Below are 21,472 nucleotides of genomic sequence, written 5' to 3' on the forward strand. Positions count from 1 at the left end.
TTGTCGCGCGCCCGCGCTCACGTGCAGTGGAGGAGTCCGGGCCGCCCAGGGTGTGGGGAGGTGGGGGGAAGCTGAGGACGAGGATTCGGACGGAGAGCTGAGGGGAGGAGGCGGCGGGGGCGGGCCGGGGGAAGGGGGAAGCCGCTCTCGCCCGCGCGCCACGGTGAGCCAGTCTTTGACGTCAGGAGTTTTCCTCAAAGTCAACAACAAGCCCCGCGGCGGCGGCGGCGACGGCAGGAGCACGGGCTCCCGTTCCGAAGGAAAGGGAGGAGGAGCAGACGGTGGCGGCCGGTGTTCTCGGGAAGGAGGAGGAGGAGGCGGCGGCCCCATCTCATCCCGCGCCAGCCCCGCACCGCCCCAGCCCTCGGAGCGGAGTCCCGCAGCAGTGGCCGCCGTGGTTCGGAAGCAGCCTCGCGGAGGGCGGGGCCCATGGGCTGGGGCGGCCCCAGCTGCCTCCTCCTCCTCCTCCTCCTCCTTTTCTTCCTCCTCCTCCTCCTCTTCCTCCTCCTCCTCCTCCTCCCTGTTCCCATCCGTAACCCAAGCTTCCCTCCCACCCTCCACCCCCCGCCCGGGTGGTGTTTTCTAGTGATGAATTGAATTTGTAGCCGATATCCGATTCCCATGTAGAGTCTCCGCCTCCCTCTCCTCCTCCTGCTCCTCCGCCGCCGCCGCCTCCTCCTCCTCCTCCTCCTCCCCCGCCTCGCTCCCTCCTCCCGCTCCCGCCGCCGTCGCCTCCTCCTCCTACTCCTCCTCCTCCTGTTCCAGCTCCGCGGCCGGGCCGGGCTCCCTTCCTCCCTCCCTCCCTCCCCTCCAGCCCGCCCTCCCGCCGGCCACACCGGGCACCAGGGGGGCGTGAGGCATTGCGGGGTGGGGGGCGGACAGGAGGGGAGGAGGAGGAGGGAGGGGGGACCCCCGAGTCACCCCCTCTCCTCCCCCCGCCCCCCGGCTCCATCCTCTGCCGCCGCCGCCGGAGCAGCTGCGGTGCCGCCGCTGCCGCCGCCTTTGCAGGTAACAGCCTCCCCCTCCCCCCCATCCCCTCTGTCTTTCCTTTCCTCCGCTCCCGCCGCCCCCCCTCCCCCCCCGTTCCTCCCCCTTCTTCGGGCGGGGAGACGGCGGCGGGGCGGGGCGCTGTAGGGGGGGGGGATGTCTGGGCTGTCACCGCACCGGTGAGATGGGTGCCTGAGGCCGGCCAGCGGGACCGGGAATGGGGTGGGTAATGGAGGGATGGGGAGGCGAACCGAGGGCAGGTTGTGGGGAAGGGGGGAGGATGGGGGTGGCTCCGTGTAAATGACACTCTCTTGACATCTCCTCTCCTCTCGCCCCCCCTCCCCCCGGAAACGAGGAGGAGGAGGGAGGGGAGTGTGAATGGAGGGGATGGGGGGGGAGGTTATCTCTGGCCTAGCAGTACCGTCAGTGTCTGGGCTGCCTCAGCCCCCAAAGCCTCCTGCCTCTGCGCCACCCTCCTTTCCCCCCTCCCCCTCCCCGAGGCTCTCACCCGAGCCTACCCCGCGCCGTGGGCAAGGGGCCGCCTGGCCGGTCCTGGGGGAGAGGTTATATAATGAGCCCCGCATCCCCCTGGTGTGTGGGTGTGTGTGTGTGCGTGCGCGCGCGTGTTTGGGTTGGGTCTGTGCGAGGGTGACTCCCGTGACTCCCCAGCGCCCTGTTTGCTTGTCTGGGGTGGGGGGGGAGAGGAGATGAAGATGCCCCGCAGTCGTCTTTTTCCCCCATCCTCTCCCACCACCCCAGCGTGCACCGAAGGCTGGGGGTTGTAAACGTGCTTGTCTGTATTTTTAATAGTAGTGGGGTTTTGATCCGCTCGGGAGTTGTGTGCTAAGAATAGAAATGTGCGGAAGATGCTGGGTTTGGCTTCTCCACTGATGCTGCCGCTATTGGCGGCAGCGGCGGCGGCGGCGGTAGCGGCAGCTCTGGCTGCAAGTAAACAAACTAGTCCTCCTCCTCGTCCTCCTCCTCCTTCCCCTCCTCCCCCTCCTACTCTTCCCCCCCCCCCCCCCCCCCCTCATTCTCCTCTTCCTCTTCCTCCTCTTCCTGCGCATCGGGTCTGCATCAGCCATGATGCTTGGTGGGGGCCCTTGGAGTTCAAAGTTGATGCCTAGTTGATTGGTTCGCAGTGAAGATCAAATCGTTATCACCTCTCGTTTGGGATTTCCCTGAAAGTCACAGCTCTGCTGCAGACGGTGAATCTGACAGGGGACAGGGTTTCAAATAACAGTACTTACTGTTTACCCGATGCAAGCTGGATAGATAACTACACATTTTGAAAGTCAAGTGTAGGATGACTCCAAGATACAGAATCAAATTCCTATGTATGTAGCATTTGGTTGAAATACAAAAGGAGTATAATTACTGAAGTTTCTAAACGAAAATTCAACTGTGAAATCTACTTAAAAAGTATGGCTGGATCAGCCACTGATAACAGTGAAGGGTTTAGAGCTTAATATGAAATAATTGGTTTATGGTAGATAGTACATTGTCACACATCAGTAATTTGCATTTCAAAATCAGAAATATGTTCTGTATTATGAAAAGTATATTTTTATCTTGAATTCACATTAATATTATGCATTTTAGGGTTCATGAGTTTTCAAAGTAAAATTTCTCTTGGAAAATTTTCTTCCTATAAAATTTTGAGTTATCTGTTGTCTACTTATAAAATAATAGAATAAACCTAGAATAGAATAAGATAGAAAAGTGTCTAAAGACTGATTCTCTATTAAAGTAGTAGGATTTATAAAGGCTAGTCATCAAGTGCTTGAACGTCCCATGTGAATATGAACTTATAAAAGTTTCGGTAACCATAATTGGAGATAGTGAAGCATGAAAGCAATTTTAAATATATATTAAGTAAATAACTAGTGTTATTTTTTTATAGTGTTTTGACAAAGTAATTTATACTTTTATTTTAGCCAGAAATTTCCTTTTATACATTCATTATTTTGACTTTGAAAGTTGACTTGAGCATATTCAACTAACTACGTTGACAGTATTTTTGATTAGATTTAACTTCCAGTTATAGTGATTGCATTATATGACTGAGATAAACATTGGAATTTAAATGAATTTTAGTTTTTAGTTTTATGTCTATACTTTGGGTATTCAGTGCATTTTTTCCTTAAATAAAAAATGTTTCAATTAATTAAATTAATATTGCAGAAATGACTTGCAATTTGCGACTTAAAAATTTTATGTTCCTACTCTTAATTTTTCTGTAATGATTTCATTTCTTTTAAAAATTCAATTCCACTTTTTATTTGAAAACTAAATATTGCCATTGCTCTTTGATATGTGTAGATCAAACTTATTTCAAATGTTTATTTATAAAACTTTATGTGAAAGCTGTTGTTTTCATATTTTCATTAAGGTTTGATTCAAGACTTTTAATGTTTGTATTTTATTTAAATGAGCATTATACTTAGAAATCCATTAAAAATAAAGGCTATAAATGGGGAATATTAATGTTAGCTAAATTTTTTGTGGTGCACTGGCATTTTATTATTTGCTTCTTCTATTGTGTCTAGCATAGTGATTTATACATAATAAGAACTCAGTAAATATTTGTATTGATTATTTAATTGAAGTTCCCAGGTTTAATTACTTTATTATAGCTTCTTCATGTACTGCTTTTAAAACAGGAACATAGTCTTAAGACTTATGTGATAGAAAGTGAAGTACTTCTTTAAGGTCTACATACATGTGAAGAGGTAGTTTCTTTTTCTCTAGAGAAAATTTATTCAGTTTTAGTTGTATTTGCTTCTAGAAAAGGTGAAGACATCAATGTTATAAGTCCTGCCTTTTTCTAATTTACATAATTGTATTTATAACATTGAAAAATAAAATATTGTAGGTCAAAATACTTAGCTATGAATTGATAACAATACAAGGGCCAACATTCATTTTGACTAGTTTGAACCAGTACCTTTAATTTGTTTGTTTTTAGTTTTATTAAATCAGTGTGCAGTTGGAATTCAAAACTCATTTCTGTATGCAAGACTTTTTGTATCTGAATATTTAAGTTATTTCAAGTTGATTTTTTTTTTTTTTTTTTGGCAATGTACACTGGAGAATATTCATCAAGTTACTATTTTGTAGTGTAGAGTTATGGATAGTGATTATAAAGTATTTATAGTATGTGTATATTTCATATGTATGTGGAAAAAGTACACCAGATCATATGATGATGTTATGCTTTAAATTATGTGACTATGGATTTGGTCTGATTTTCTAAAATTATTTAGTTTTAATTAAGTAATGTGACTTTTGTATTTAAAGTACAATTTCTTATTTACTCTTATTGTAATTTAATTTATAGTGAAAATGTTTTGTTGGTAATGTAAGATAGTAATTCCTATAAAAGCAAATAAACAGAAATGAATATTGATGGGTTTATTGAATAATGTATTATAATTCCTTTTTCTTCAAGTGTTTTAAATATCAAATGAAGTTCCTTCAGTGCTTCTTAGCCCTTTATTGCAGGACCCCAAGCATTCCTTTAATTAGTTTTATTTGATATGAATACTAGCTTCCAATAAGCCTACTTCAGATTTTTATCCCTATTCTAAATAAATGAAGCAGTGGAATTTTTTTTTTTTTTTTTGAAGTATGCTTTCTTCTCAATTATTTCATGTTAGCTGCAGACAGCCCTGTTTCCAAATGGAATTACCTTGCTTTGTACAATTTAAAAAAAAATACTTTGTGTCCATTGTTAAGGTTTACTATACCTTTAGGGGAATTTAAAATAAAAATTTGGCCTTTCAGAGCAATCAGAATCAGAAATTCTTTTAAAATTTTAGGAGATGGGATGACAGCATAATGGCATTTTCTTAAGCTCAACATTTGACAAGTGAACTTGTATTCTAATTTAATTCTTGAATCTTTAACTTTTTTCCATGTTTGTCATCCAAATTAGATTCTCAGTTCTTTTATGGCAGATAACCCTATATTTTACTGCTTTGTAATCCTCTTGGATTCTGTGTATAGTACAGTGCTACAAAGAGAGCCGTTCAGAATACTAAAATTATTCAGTTGAAAGAAATCTTAAAAATTTTTGAATGTCATCCCCTCTATGAGGAAGAAATGGGTGTTAAGACGTTAGGTGGGTTGGTCAGAGTTATAGAATAGTTGATAACAGAGATGGGATTAATCTCTTAGAGTCCCAATACAATGCCTTTTGAAGTGTTATTAGATGCCTTCCCTTTCCTGTCTCTCTCCCCAAAAGGAAAAGATAAATCCAATCAATTTCAGTGATAGCAAGTAGGTCAGTTTAATAGTTTATTTGACAAATATGGAGACAATAACTGGTTAGTTGAATTTTTTTAAACTTTTGAATTAGTTGTTTTCAAAATATAGACAAAAATCACTTAGGTCATGATGGAAAGAAAGCAGCAAGAGAGATTTAGTAAGATTTTTCAAGTTATATTTATATAAGTGAAATAATAATAGTATGAGATTATGCCATTATGAGATTGACCATTTTTAAATTGGTTGTGTTGAACTGAACAATGAACTAAATAGTTGTATACATCAGGAGTCTAGTGGATCAGCTGATGTCCATCAATTTTGTTTGGTTGGTTGTTCAGGGGAACTAGATGATCTTGAAATGCAGTAAAAGACAGATAGAAATCAGGATAAAGTTTCTTTCTTATTTCATTCACATGATTAAAACTAAACCAAAAAAATGAGATGAGAAAGAAGAAAAAATTATTTGTAATGACAGATATATCTAATTTCAAAGTGTTTAAAAATGCCTTTGGGAAATGAATTGTGTACTTGAGGTAACTTTTCCTTTCCAACCATTTAACCTGCCCATAGACATTTTTGTTGTTGATGCAGCCTGAAAAATTCAATGATGGGTAGAACTATAGCAGGTTTTTTTAAAAATTGGATTTATTTTGATTATATTGTAGAGATAAGAAGGATTAATCAAATATTTTTCACAATTGTTTTCTGTGTTTGATACAGTTTTTTATGTGATTAATCAAGACTGTGTTCTCAACTTTTTCTTATTGTGGAGCTAAAAACACCTTTATGTTTTTATCCAAATTTACGGTTATATTCTAGAGAACACTTTTCTTGCTATAGTTTTAATATCAGTAAATGCACCTATAGTTGAATTATAGCAATTCTTGACAGTTGTTTGTTTTTTATTTCCCATAACACCAAAATAATTATGCTAATTGCTTTGGGGTCTCTAGCTAAAGAATTAAGGCATATTGAGGATTTAAGCATTTTTAAAATCAAAATTTGTGGACTCAATGATTATATTAAAATATTAATTTTATTAATATTAAAAATACTAGCTCCTCTTGGATTGGTAAGGATCTTTTGTGTGAAAAATAATTCAGCATACTTGATAATCATTATTACAGAGAATCAGAAGGTATTGATTCACTATTAATTTGCTGTGAGTCCTTAGGATATGATATTACACTTTATTAAGTAGTTTCCTTATTTGCAAAATGGAAATTCTACCTACTACTACCTATTTCACAAGATTATTATCCTGTTGAAGGGAAAGAGCACTGGATTTGGAATCATAAGACCTTGGTTCATATTCTGGCATTATACTTCTCTTAATTTCCTTGTCTTTAAAATCAAGGGATAGTTTTTGATGACCTCCCCAGATTTTCAAGAATTTAAATAGAATGTAAACTAGCATATAAATTCTGGGTCAGGAAAATTTTTTTTAATACCCTGTACTATTCTTTTGAGGAAAAGAGAATTCTTAAAAGAGATATGAGACCAATTCTTCAGCGTTACTTTAAAAAAATTATTTTAAAAATTATTAGAAAATGTATGGTTGTATATAGCAAGAAAATATGGCATTTATTTATTTGTAGTCTAAAGAATGCCTCTGGAACTTTGCTGTTTAGCTGTGTTTTAATTTGTATAATAAAAAATTCATTTATTTTAGGCTACTAGGGATTAAGATTAAGTCTGAAATACAGATTGTTTTTTAAAGATTTGTAACTGGTATTAGATTGTAGTGGAAAGAATATTAGTTTTGGGATCAGAAAGCTTTGGTTTGAATCCCATTCTGTCCTAGTTATATGATGTTAGGCAAGTTGCTTATCATCTTGAAAATGAGAATTGAGATATATAGTTTCTAATATACCTAAGTATTATAATCCTCTACTGGAATTTAGATAAAATTCTTTTCACCACCTCACTTGAACATATAAACCATTTAATAATTGCTACAGGTACTATGCCAGGCACTTTGGAAACAAAGACAAAAGGAAAGAAAGAAAAAGAATGGGAAAAAAAGAAAAGACCGAGAGAAAAAAGAAAAACAGAATAAAAAAAAATAACAAACAACCCCTGCTCTCTAGGACCTGACAGTCTACTTGGAAGTGAAACACTATGTTCACAGATAATTAAATACCAAAAAGAAAAACCAAAACCCTATAAAATAAATACAAATGTTAATAAATATTAAGGGAATGAAAAGAGCATTAACATCTTGGAAAATCTTATAGCAGGTGACACTTGAACCAGTCTTTGAAAGAAGACTAGGAATTTCCAAGACATGGAGATGAGGATGAGAGAAGATACAAAGGTTAAAATAAGAGAGAAAATGTTAACTGGAAACAGAAGTAGGCTACTTTGGCTTTTATGTGAAGGAAAGTAATGTAAAAGTCTGAAAAGAGAGCTTGGAGTCATTCTGAAGGAAGAAACCTGGTTTCTACTAGTTCTGCAGTCATGGGAACTTGGCTTCAGATACTGCTACCTATGTGACTTTACATAGGTCATGTAAGCTCTCTGGACTTCAGTTACCTCATTGCAATATAAGGCCGTTGGGCTAGATGGTTGTCTGAGGTCACTTTTAGATCTAGTTCTGTGACTTAAAGGCCAAAAAAGGGAGCAGTCAACAAGCATTTAGTACCAGGTACTATGCTAAATGATGAGGTTACAAAAAAAGACAAAAAATTGTCATTCTTTCAAAGAGCTCTCAGTTTGAGAAAGATAAAGGTCAAACAACTGTATAAACAAAATATCTAAAGAATAAATTGAAGATAATCAATAGAGAGAAGGCTCTAGCATTAAAGGGGAATGGAAAAGACTTCTTCTGGACGATAGGGTTAAAGGAATCCAAGAGGTAGAAATGAAGAGAAAGGACATTCTACCCAGGGAAAATGCACAGAACTGAAACATGGAATGCCTTATTTTTTCTTGAAATAGTCGAGGGCGGTAGTGCTATTGTATTGAAGTATATGGAGGAATTGGGGTGCAGTGCATAAAGTATGAGAAAACTGGAAGCTTAGGAGAGAGCCCAGGTTATGAAGGGCTTTGAACACACAAAAAAAGGATCAGAATAAACTATAAAGAAGATTAGAGTAAAATTATGATAAATAATTCATTCACTGTCTTGTGGCCAGTGTTGGGAAGCTATTATCAGTGGAGAATAGAGTGCGATGGGATAAAATGTAAAAAGACTGGAGAGTCGAAGGTCAAGTTATAAAGGTCTTTGAATGCTAACAGAGCATTTTATATTTGATCTTGGAAGTGATAGAGAAACATTAGTGAAGAGTGGGGTAGCATGGTGGCATGTGTTTTAGGATCAATTTGATGAATGGAGAGACTTGATAAGTGGAGTTTGTGCTACATTTGAGAAGTATCTACTACTGAAGCTTCTTGATTTGCCAATAATAAAGTGAGGTGTATAAGGATAACCTGATGTCAAGATGGGTTGGAGAGGGCAAAGACTATAGCCGAAGACTAATTATGAGGCTGTGATTGTAGATAAAGAAGTGATAAGAGATATATGAGAGATGTGGAGGTAAAATTACCACGTTTTGGGCATCTGATAAGATTTATAGAGAGAAAGAAAGATTAATGAAAAATGACTCCCAGTGTGTGAACCTGGGTAACTAGAAGGGTGGTCCTGAGCTGCTAATCCTCCTCTCCAGATAGTCCCTTCCTCTCCATTGTCTCTTTTGGTTACAGCCAACTGTTCCTGAAGAAAGTCACAATACAAGATTTTATTTTACTCACAAAAAGTTGTGGTGGATAACCTTAAGCAGAACTTCGTTACTGCTTTACATTTCCATTGAATTTTATTGTTCCCTTTTCTTATTCCCCAGAGTAAGCATTGGAATCCTTTTTCCAAAACATCTCCTTATACACCCAAATCACATCCCTGCCCAAATCTAAATGTTGGAATGGCTCTGTGGTATATTGGGAAGAACTTTGGATATGAAGAACTATGATCAAATTCTGCCTTTGATCCTGTTTGATGCTTTGGTTAGCTTATCTCAACTTTAGGTTCTTCATTTGTAAAATGGGACATTTTCAATTAATTTAGCAGCTCTTTGTACTTTATAATCTGTCCTGACTACAGTCACATCCATGCCAAAAAATCATAAGGTTGAGGCAGTATTCTTTTCAAAGAAAATGTTTTACCTTTTCAAGCTGCCAGGGCTAAAAAAAAAAAAGCTACTTTCTTCATTTGTGCAATAGAAGAAACAAACTGATTTCTAAGTACATGGGCTTCTTGAGAGACTTTTCCTTAATAGATAATCACAATAGAAATTTTTTCTTTTGTTAATCTGGTTTAGGTTTTGTCATTGCTCTGCCTTATCATTTTCTTTCTTTCTTTTTTTTGTGCAGGACATAGCTAACGGTTAGAGAGTCAAAGAGGTTGTATGTGTAAAGTACTTTTCAAACTATAAAGAACCATGTAAATGATAACTGTTATTACTATAAGAGCTTCCATCATAGAAGGGATTGAAGCCCTACAATGTGTTCTCTTTGAGACTATTTCTTTTATTCCTCAAAACTTCTGTATCATAATTTAATCTCTCCTTGTCATCTGGTCATAAAAGAAGTTATTGTGTTTATGAAAAATTCTTGATTCTGATGTAATGGAATGAAAATAAAAATGCTGTTAGAATCAAATCAATTGCAATGACCAATCTTGGTACCAGAGAAAAGAGGAAGAAACATGCTTTTCCCCTGTTAATATATGAGGAAGGGAGAGATAATGGGTATAGTATTATGCATATTTTGTCAGAGATAGTTTCCTTGTGCTTAGAGTTTAGCTTACATTTTTCTTTATTACTAGGGATGAGTCAAATGTTTTATATATAATATATACACAAATCCACAAAATATCTAGAAATTAAACGCTGATCTAGTGATTTCATCTCTTAGTGTTCTAGTTAATTCTCTTAATACTAACTTGCAGATCTGGTGCCAGACTTCATTGGGAGGTTGAGTTTCCTCATGGAAAAAGTTCTATAAAACAATGAAATCAGAAGACTAGTACCAAAAAAAATTATTAATTGAGGGAGATAGTAAACTACCTATATTTCATGTTTTTGCTTTCATTCTATCCACTTTTTTTTAAACTAACCAAAATATACTTCCTTGCAATCCACTTCCCACTTCTCTATTGAAAAAGAAAGACAAAACCCTTATAACAAATATGCATAGTCAAACAAAACATTTATACATTGGCCATGCCCAAAATATGTCTTTTAGTATATCATCTCTCTGAGGTCTAGATGTGTATAAACAGCATGTTATATATGGTGAGTCTCTTGGAATTGTGATTGGTCATTATGTTGGTATATGGTCAATATGTCATTAAATTTTTCTAAGTCGTTTGTTACTGTCTTTGTACTTGTATTTGTATCCTGGCACTTGGTATAGTGCTTGGCACATAGTAAATGTTTAATGTGTGTTTCCTAATTTATAATATTGGATAAATTATTTTTCTGGTTTTGTTCACCACTGTCAGTTTATACAAATTCTAGGAAATCTTCACAAGTTTCCTCTAAAACCTTATCCTTCATCATTTCTTTCAACACAATAGTATTTCATCACATTCATATATTACTTTTTGTTTAGCTATCCCCCAGTTGATGAGCACCCTCTTTCTTTCCACTTCTTTGCCATCATAGAGCCACTATTAATTATTTTTTGTACATATTGGTTCTTTCCCTTTTCCTTTTTAAAAAAATCTTTGGCAGTACAGACCTAATAGTGGTGTATAAATTCTACTTTTTAGGCATAATTCTAAATTGCTTTCTAGAATAGTTGGACTAATATATATATAACTCCACTGAGCATGAATACACCTGTTTTCCTGTAGTTCTTCCAACATTGCTCATTTTTGTTTTTTGTCAACTTTGCTGCCAAACTGGTGATGTGAGGTTAAATCTGAGAGAAGCTTTAATTTGCATTTTTCTAATTATTAGTTGTTTAGAATATTTTTTATATGTGGCAATTAAATGGATTAAAATGGATTAAAATGCATGGATTAAATTTTCAGAAATTGAAAATTTGAAAATTGTCTGTTGTGGATAGAGCATCAACCCTGAAGTCAGAAGGACCTGAATTCAAATTTGGCCTCAAGTCACTTGACACTTGTTGGCTGTGTGATGTCAGGGCGGGGAAAATTGTTCATATTCTTTAATTCTTTTCAGTAGGGAATGGCTCTTTGTACATGTGAATCAATTCCTTATACATCTTAGAAATGAAACCTTTTTAAAGAAACTTGCAGCATACATTTTCCCCCCTTTTTCATCTAATTTGTTCATGCAGAATCTTTTTAATTCTATGTAATCAAAATGATCCCTTTTGTTTTTTGGTTCTTTATGCTCTTTATTGATCTCTTCTCTTATCTATAAATCTGGAGGGTAATTTCTTCCTTGTTTCTATGGTTTGTTTATGATGTCATCCGTTATGTCAAAGTCATGTATTTATTTGAAGCTTATCTTGGTATAGTATGAGATGTTGGTCTATACCTAAGTACTTACTTATATACCAAGATAAGCTCCAAATAAGTGCATGATTGCTTCTCAATTTGCCTAGCAGATTTTATGAAATTCTTATTTTGTGAAGTTCTTATCCCAAAATAAAATATTTGGGTTTATCAGAATGGCAGGAGCAGTTAGGTGGCACAGTAGATAGAGAGCATAGAGCTTGAAAATCAGGAAGACAGGAGAACAGCTCTGCCTTCACACACTTACTAGCTCTGTGATCTTGGGCAAGTCAGTTAACCTTTATTTGTCTCATTTCCTTTATCTGTAAAATGAGGAATAATAATAAAAGCACCTACTTCTTAGGGTTATTATAAGGATCTAATTTGAAATAATAATTGTAAAATGTTTTACACAGTCCCTGGCAAATAGTAAGCACTATATAAATTTTAGGTTATTTATTTATTTATTTTAAAATCACCATTATCAAACATAAAAAGTATCTGTTAATTTGTTTTCACAGTTAGTGAATTAATCCATTTTAATCAGTGTCATATCATTAGATGATTATTGCTTTGTAGCATAGTTTGAGTTTTAATGCTCTTAGATTCTGTTTTCTGAGTGTTTTTGCCTTATTTCTCTTGAGATTCTTTAATATCTTTTGCTCTTTCAGATGAATTTTGATATTCCTCAGGCTCTATAAAGCAATTCTTTGGTGATTTGACTTGACTGACATCAAATAAGTAAATTAATTTAGGTAGTATTTTCATTTTTATTATATTGGCATAATCTATGCATGAGCAATTTATTTCTGGTAGAATTTACATTTTATTTGTGTAAAGAGTATTTTGTGTTGTATTCATATAATTCTTATGTATCTCTTAGAAATTAGACTCCCCAGAATTTTATAGATTCTATAGTTCTTTTGAATGAAATTACTTTTTTTTCTTTTCCTGATGAATTTTATTGATAATATATAGAAATGTTGATGATTTATATGTGGTTTTATTTTTTTATCTGTCAACATTGCTAAAGTTACTGTTTCATTTTATGTTTTTAGTTCACTCAGTTTTTCTCAATAAACCACCATCTTATCCACCAAAAAATGTTTGTTTTCTTTTTAGTTATTCCCTCAATTTCTTTATCTTGTCATTCTTGCTATAGCTAGCATTTCTAATATTGAAAAGTGGTGATGTTATTATTGGGCATCTGAGCTTTACCCCTGATCTTAATGAAAAGACCTCTAATTTATTCCCTTTATATATGATTCTAGCTACTGGTTTTAAATAGAAACTATATAAAAGAAAGATCTGTTCATTCCAGTATGAGATAAATGTTGCCAAAAGCTTTTTCTGCATTTATTGATATGATATGATTTTGGTTGGTTTTGTTATTAACATGGGCAATTACATTTATACTTTTCCTAATACTGAACCAGTGCTACATTCTTCATATTAAGTTCAAGCTGGTCAGTCACAGATTATATTAGATATCATTTTTATTGTATTGTATTCCTTAAAAGATTTGCTTAATTTATTTGTTTTTCCATATTTATGGAAGGCACTGTGCTTTATAGTACATGACTAATTTTTATGATGGTGCTGTACTCAGCAATGACATATTATAATGGTTTCTTTGATAATATTTTACTTAAAATGCTTGCTCAGTATTCATTAGGGATATTGGTGGTTTCCTGTTTTGATGCTTCCTGTTTTTTATATAAGCACCGTATTTGATTCATATGAGGATCATGCTAAGACTTCCCCTTCTTTGTCCTGTTTTCCCACACAGCTTATATAGTATTAAAAAATTTTTTTTAAAAATAAAAATTAGTGATAGAATTCAGCTATAAATGTATTTGGTTTCACGGTTTTTCTTTGATAGCTCCTTTATGGTTTTTTCAGTTTCTTTTTATGATATTGTCTTATTTAAATCCACTAGTTGTTGCTCTATTAATCTTGACATTTTACATTTTTGTAAAAATCCCATCTATTTCATTTAGATTTTCAGTGCATTGGCATATCATCAAATAATAATAGTTTATAATTTATTTCTTCATTTGTTGTGATTTCACCTTTTCTATTTTTTGATGCTGCTAATTGATTTTCCTTTTTGAAAATCAAGTTAACTAATGGTTCATATATTATTACTTACTTTTAAAACAGTTCTATTTATTTATTTATTTTTCCTTTTTAATTTTTGTTGCTCTCTTTTTTGATTTTCCAGGATTTTTATTTGGGCTTAATTGTTTTTTTTTTTTTTCCTAAAAAAATTAGTGTCATGATCCATTTGTTGAATAGTTCTTTCCTTTTTATTGATCAAAGTGTTTAGAAATATAAAATTTTCCTTAACAACTACATTGACTACATTCTAAACATGAAGCGTATTGCACGTAGTTAGCATGTTATATCATTGTTGTAATCTTTAATGAAATTATTTTTCTAAAAAATTTTTTGATCTCCCAGTTTTTAAATTTTTTTTATTTTTAGGATTTTTAGGATTAAGTTATTTAGTTTTTAATTTTTAATAATTTCTTCAGCAGCCCTGTTTTGGACATCTTTTTTATTGTATTGTATTCCTTAAAAGGTTTGCTTAATTTATTTGTTTTTCCACATTTGTGGAATCACTGTGCTCCAGTACATGACTAATTTTTATGGTGGTGCTATATTCAGGGGAGAAATACATGTTTCTTTCATTTTCCACTTAATAATTTATAAAACAATGTAACATCTAAGTTTTCTAAAAAACTTTCAGGTCTAACTTCTTTTTTAGATGTAAGGTTTTTTTTTTCCATTAGATTTATTTAGGTTCAAAAGTAGTAAATAGAGAACCCCCACTATAATATTTTTATCATGTATTTCTCTTTATAACTTAGTTGAATGGGAACAGCCCAGGCAGCAGGAACCTCCATCTTCCCAGACTGAATGGCCTTACCCATCCGCCTGGTCATTCTTAGTGAGGCTTTTCCCTAAGTCTCAAGGACAAAAATAGGAAAGGGGAATTTGGAACTGGGAAGATTTAAAGCTGATGAATTTCAGGAGAGTAAGTTGGTGTGTGTGGGGGGAGGGAGGGGGTGGTGGGAGGAGATCCTTCCACACATTGTGAACATGACTGATCCCAGAAGCTGGATTCTTTGCCATTTGGTGCAAATATGTTTAATATTTATATTAATTATGTGTTGTACCTTTCAGCAAAATGTAGTTCCCTTATTTATTTCTTTTAATTAAATCTGTTTTGGCTAATGCCTTGAGGTCATAATTGCTACCAGTGCCTTTTTAAAAACCTTAGCTGAAACATAATATATTTACTCCAATTGTTTATTTTAACTCTGAATCTTCATATCTTCACTGTGCTTCTTGAAAGCCCTTTACTCTTTGTCTAATTCTGCTATTTAATATGAGCTGTTATCTTTCATTTTATGGGCAGATCCCTCCCATTCACAATTCTGATCACTATTTATCTCCCTCCATTCTATTCTTAATTTGTTTTGATCCTGATCCACCTTAATGAAGAAGATAGTAAGCAAGAAATAGCAATATGCCCTAGGTTTATTGTAGTCTGCTTCTGTTCCCTTTTCCTGGCTCAAAGCCCAATCATAAGTTCTTGCTTGTTAATCTCTTTTATATCTGTCTCTAGAGGCTTGTTGTTTTGGGATTAATTCCTTAGCCTGTTCTCCTACTTAATCTCCCTTCCTTCCTTCCACTCTTTCCCTCCTGCTTCCTTACTAAACGAAACATCTTTCTGCTCTTTTGTAAATATGCTTTCCTTTTTTTGACCATGTTGATGAAAATAAGATGTCATTCTCCATCACCCCTTCCATGTTGTATAGTCTTCTTTTTGTCCCCATCATTTATGTGAAATAATTTTCCTTGCCTTTATTCTTATGTAGTATACCCCAATTATATTTCTTTCTTCCCTTTTTCTTCTTTTAAGCTCATCATAATACAACAGCATCCTTCCTTGTCTCTTTTATTAGATTCCCTTTATGATATGGTTTGAAGGAAATATATTATAATCTTATTTTAAAATGTAAATAATTCATTGTTGTTTAATTTCTTATTTCTTATTTGTTTTTTTAATTTGCATCTTGACTTGTGTTTATTCTTTTCATCAGGATTGCTTGGAAGTTCTCACTTTAATTAAAGTTTCATTTTTTCCTCCTGTAGGATAATATTGTTGGGTAACGTATTCTTTACTGTAAGCCTGTATATTTTGCCTTCTAGAAAATCACATTCTAAGCTCTTTTCAACTATATAAATGTAGCTTCCAGATCCTTCATGCTTCTGACTAAGTCTGTGGTACTCATAGTAAGTTAGATAAGTTTGGAAGTAGAAATGAAAAGGGAGAACCCTGAAGAGCAGCTGCTGAAAATGCTGGAAATGGAATACAATAAAAATTAGGAGGTAGAGTACAGTATGTGAGGAACAAGATTTATTTCAGAAGGTGACTGGTGGATTCTTTTTATTTTCTCTTTGTCTTTTGTTGATGACTTTCAGATAGTTCATTGCTTCTTAAATGCTTCCAACTTGATTACTTTCTGAAACAGTAATTTTTGATATGGGATGCCTTAGTTTTCTTCTTTCTTCAATTTTTTTGGCTTTGTTTTGATATTTCTTATTGTGTCATGGAGTCATTAACTTCGATTTATCCTCTTCTAATTTTCAAGGAATCTGTTACCTGGATAAAATTTTATGCCTGCTTTGCCAAGCTGTTAAGTAAATCATTCTTCTATATATCTCATTTCTTTTTACATTTTCCTTCTAGTGTTATGTCATTTTCAGAATAATTTTTTTATTCTTTCAAACAACTTCTTTAATTTCTCTGCATGAATTTTAATTTAACTTGTGCTTAAGCTATTTTTTCACCACTAGAATATTTTTATAGCATTCAACATAGGTGAAATTTTCCTTCTTTTTCTTCTTTTTAGTATTTACCACCATCCCCAACTCATTCTAAGTTGGGCACTCACATTTTTTTAAAAAAAATATTTTGACATTTTTATTTAAAGTTTTGAGTTGCAAAATTCTATCTTTCCCAGTTCCTTTCTCCTTACTCTTCCCCCATCGCTGAGATGGTAAGCAATCAGATTTAGTTAATTCATGTGCAGTTATGTAAAACAGTTCCATATTAGTCATTTTGTACAAGAAGACAAGAATAAAAAGGAATGTAAAAAATAGCAAGCGTCAGTCTGTATTTAACCAATACCAGTTCTTCCTCTGGAGTATGGTTTATGTTTTTAGTCCATTATATTGTTGAGAATAGCTAAGCCATTCACAATTTCATCAAACAGTGTTGCTATTACTGTATAGAATGTTCTCCTGGTTCTATTTACTTCATTATGTATCAGTTCATGTAAATCTCTATAGGTTTTTCTGAAATCACTTTGCTTTTAATTTCTTATAGCATAAGAATATTCCTTTACAATCATATGCCATAGCTTCTTTAGCCATTCCCCAGTTATAAGAGATATTTGTTGAAAAACATTTTCCCCCAGTTTTCTGCTTTCCTTATAAGTTTGGATTTGGTGCATTTGTTTTGTTTGTGCAAAAATTCTTTAATTTTATGTGATTAAAATGGACCATTTTACATTTTCTAATGCTCTTTATATCTTTTTTGATCCTAAATTCTCACATCCACAAATCTGTTATTCTTCCATACTCTCTTAATTTCCCACCTTTAGGTATAAAACAAGGTACCTATTTTGAATTGATTTTAATATATGGTATGAGATGTTGGTCTGTACCTAGTTTCAGTCATACTGTTTTCTAGTTTTACTAACAGTTTTGTCAAATAATGATTTTTTTTTTTTGTTCTAAAAACTTAGTTCTTTGGGTTTATTATATACTAGATTACTATGGTCATTTGTTATAATTTATATTTAAAGTGAGCCATTGATTAATCACTCTGTTTTTTAGTCGGTACCAAATTGTTTTGGTACTGCTCTGAAATCTGTTTGAAATCTGGTACAGTTAGTCCACCTTCTTTCACATTTTTAAGAAATTGATTCCCTTGATAGCTTTGATGTTTTTTTCTTTCAGATGAATTTTACCTTTTTTTTTTTTTTTTTTTAAGCTTTGTAAAATCACACTGAATAAATAGATTAATTTAGATTGAATTACAATTTTTATTATACTGGCTTGTCCTATTCATGAGCAATATTTTCCCAGTTGTTTAAATCTGATGTTATTTATGTGAAAAGTATTTTACAGTTATGTTCATATGGTTTCTGGGTTTGTCTTGGCTAGACTCCAATGTATTTTATATAGTCTACAGTTTTTTTAAATGGAATTTCTCTTGCTGCTGGACAGTTGATAATATAGAGAAATGTTGTTTATATAGGTTTATTTTGTATCCTGCAACTTTGCTAAAATTGTTAATTATTTCAAGTAGTTTTTTATTTGATTCTCTAGGATTGTCTAAGTGTAACATTGTATCATTTGCATAGATAGTTTTGTTTCTTCATTGCCTATTCTAATTCCTTTAATTTCTTGTTTTTATATTACTATAGCTATTTTATCTCATCCAGTGTTAAATAATTGAGATTATAATGAGCATCCTTATACATCCCAATTGTATTGGGAAGACTTCATTTTGTCTTATGCCTTTTACAGTTAATACTGTGATACTTTATAACAACTCCATTTATTTACATGCTCTAGTATTTTTAGTAGAAATGGATGTTATATTTTGTCAAAGGTCTTTTCTGCATCTATTCAGTTATGGTTTCTGTTGGTTTTGTTATTGATATGGTCAGTTATATTGATGGTTTTCCTAATGTTGAATCAACTCTGTATTCCTTGTATAAATCTACCTGGTCATAGTATGTGATCCTTGAGATATAATGCTGTAATCTCTTTGCTAGTATTTTATTTAATTTTTTTGCATCAGTATTCATTAGGGAAATTGGGCTACTTTCCCCCCTGTAGTTTGGCTCTTCCTGGTTTAGGTTTTAACTTAACATTTTTTGTTGTTGCTATTGTTGTAAAAGCAATTTGGTAGACTCCCAGTTCACCTTTTTTTTTTTTTTTTTTTTTTTTGATAATCTATATAGTATTTCTTTAAATGATCTGTAAATTTTGCCTGTGACTCCATCTGGTCCTGAACATTTTTTCTTATGAAATTAATTGATAGCTTGTGCAATTTCTTTTTCTAAGATTTTTCTTCTGTTGATTTAGGTCATTTATATTTTTGTAGATATTCATCTATTTCATATAGATTGTCAAATTTATTGGTATAAAATTAGACAAAATAACTCCTAACAATTGCTTTAATTTCCTCTTCATTGGTAGTGAATTAACCCCTTTCATGTTTGATACTAGTTTTTTATTCATTAGTTCAGTGGTTTTCTCACTTTTTATTATACTGATCTCTTTTTTGATTTTTTTTTAGGATTGTAATTTTGTGTTTAATTGGGGATTTAAAATTTGTTCTTTTGCATACCTAATTTATTGATCTACCTTTTCTTTTTCTTTTCTTTTTTTTTTAAATTTTTAATCAATAAGAGATATAAAATTTCCCCTAAGTATTGCTCTGGGTACATCCCATAAATTTTGATATATTTTGTCATTTTCAATAATGAAGTTATTGACTTTTTTATGATCCCCTCAATTTTAAGGATTAGATTATTTAATTTCCAATTATTTTTAATCTCTCTATTGTCCAATATAATTTTTTTCTATTATGATCTCAAAAAACATTTTCTACATTTGATTGTGAGATTTTTATGTCTTAAAATATCTAGTCATTTTTTTGCAAGTACCATATACTGCTGAGAAAAGGTATATTCCTTTCTATATAGTTTTCTTCAGAGATCTATTATATCTACTTTTTCCAGAGTTTTGTTCACCTCCTTAACTTCTTTTTGGTTTATTTTTGATTAGATTTATTTAGTTAAGGGGAGGGGAGATTTCAGGTCCCCTATTACTATAGTTTTATTACCTATTTTCTCATATTACTCATTTAACATCTTAAAAAAATTTAGATACTATGCTATTTGGTGCATATGTATCTATTATTGATATAGCTTGATTGTGGTACCTTTCAGCAAGATATAGTTTCCTTCCTTATCTGTTTCACTTAGATTTTTTTTGCTTTTGATTTGTCTGAAGTCAGATTGCTACCCCTTCTTTCTTTGCTTCAGTTAAAGCATAATAGATTCTGATCCAACCCTTTACTTTTCCTCTGTTTGTATCCTGCTTTGAATGTGTTTCTTGTAAACAGCATATTGTAGGAATTTGCTTTTTAATCCATGCTGCTGTCTACTTTTGGAGGGACTGGGGGGTGAGTTCATTCCGTTTATATTTATAGTTGGAATAATAATCAACTGGGTATTTTCTTTCAATGCTATTTTCCCCTTATTTATCTCTCTCAACTCTCTTTTATCACTTTCTTTTCTCTTTGTATTGTCCCCATCTCATTTTACTTCTTTATAGGGAAAGATAGATTTCTCTATCTGTCTGAGAATATGTTATTCTCTTTTTGAGTCAATTTTGATTCCTTTATTTTTAGGGGGGGTTATCCCATCAAAGTACCTTACATGCATATTCTCTGTCTATAGATATTTCTTCTAATTTCTGTTGTAGTAATAAAGTTCATAAGAATTACAAATATCTTGCATTTAGAAATATAACCAACCAGTTTAACTTTATTGAATTTCTTCTATTTTCTTTTTTATTTCTTTTTAACCTTTTTATGTCTCCCTTGAATCTTTTATGTGAAGGTCAAATTTTTTATTCAACTCTCGTCTTTTAATTAGGAGTGTTGTTGAAAAGTCCTCTATTTTATGTAATGCTTATATTTTTCTCTGAAAGATTTTATTCAGTTTTGCTGGATAGGTGATTCTTGGTTATGATTCTTTATCTTCTGGTTTTTCATATTGCAGGCTCTTTGTTGTTTGTTTGTTTTTTGTTTTGTTTTGTTTTGTTTTGTTTTGTTTTGTTTTTCTTTTAACATGTCAATTACTGTGTAATCCTGACATAATTCTGCCATATTTTAATTGTTTCTTTTTAGCTAACTGTAGTACTTTCTTCTTAATCTGAGATGAGCTCTGGAATTTGGTTATAATGTTCCTGGGTGTTTTCATATTAGGATCTCTTTCATGTAGTTATTGGTGGATTCTTTCAATTTCTGTTTTGCCTTCTAGTTCTTACATTTCAGGACAGTTTTATTTGATAATTTCTTGAAAGATATTTTACAGGAACTTTGATCAGGTAGGCCAGTAAATCTTATATTATTTCTTTATAGGTCTGTTTTCTAGGTTACTTTTTCTTCTACTGAGAAATTTCACATTTTCTCCCATTTTATTTTTTTGATTTTGTTTTATTGTATCTTGATGTCTCATAGAATCACTAGTTCATACTTGTTCAATCCTGATTTTCAAGGAATTTTTTATGCAATGAGTTTTTGTATTTCATTTTCCATTTGGCCAGTGCTATTTTTTGGGGGGAGTTATTTTCCTTGGTAAATTTTTGCATAACTTTTCCCATGCTATTGATTGGTTTTTAGTGATTGTTTTGCTTTACATTCATTTCTTTTCCCAATTTTCCTTTTAAAAAACTTTTTAATGTTCTTTCAGAAATTCTTTTTTGGTTTGAGACCAAATTACATTTTTCTTTGAGCTTAGTATGTATCAATTTTGATTCTGTTTTCTTCTAAGTTTATTCCTTGATTGTCCCTATCACAGAATAACTTTCTGTAGTTAAATTATTTTTGTTTGTTTTTATTTTTTTTCTCATTTTCTTCTGATTATTTTT

The 21,472-nt window shown here is 33.8% G+C and overlaps 1 protein-coding gene across 2 annotated transcripts in view; it reads left to right on the plus strand.

Annotated features, from left to right (window-relative positions):
* Window positions 1-910: 910 nt before the first annotated feature.
* Window positions 911-21,472, plus strand: part of AKT3 (AKT serine/threonine kinase 3) — a 406,801-nt gene continuing 386,239 nt past the window's right edge. Inside the window, exon 1 of one of the 2 annotated variants that reach the window (XM_051993496.1) lies at window positions 911-1,008. The gene's annotated coding sequence lies outside the window, so the exon portion shown is untranslated. Of the gene's footprint in view, window positions 1,009-1,190; window positions 1,210-21,472 lie in introns of those variants that run through there. The other variant, XM_051993495.1, reaches the window with a different exon arrangement.

This window comes from Antechinus flavipes, chromosome 4, assembly GCF_016432865.1.
Source record: "Antechinus flavipes isolate AdamAnt ecotype Samford, QLD, Australia chromosome 4, AdamAnt_v2, whole genome shotgun sequence".
In the NCBI taxonomy this organism is placed as follows: Eukaryota; Metazoa; Chordata; class Mammalia; order Dasyuromorphia; family Dasyuridae; genus Antechinus; species Antechinus flavipes.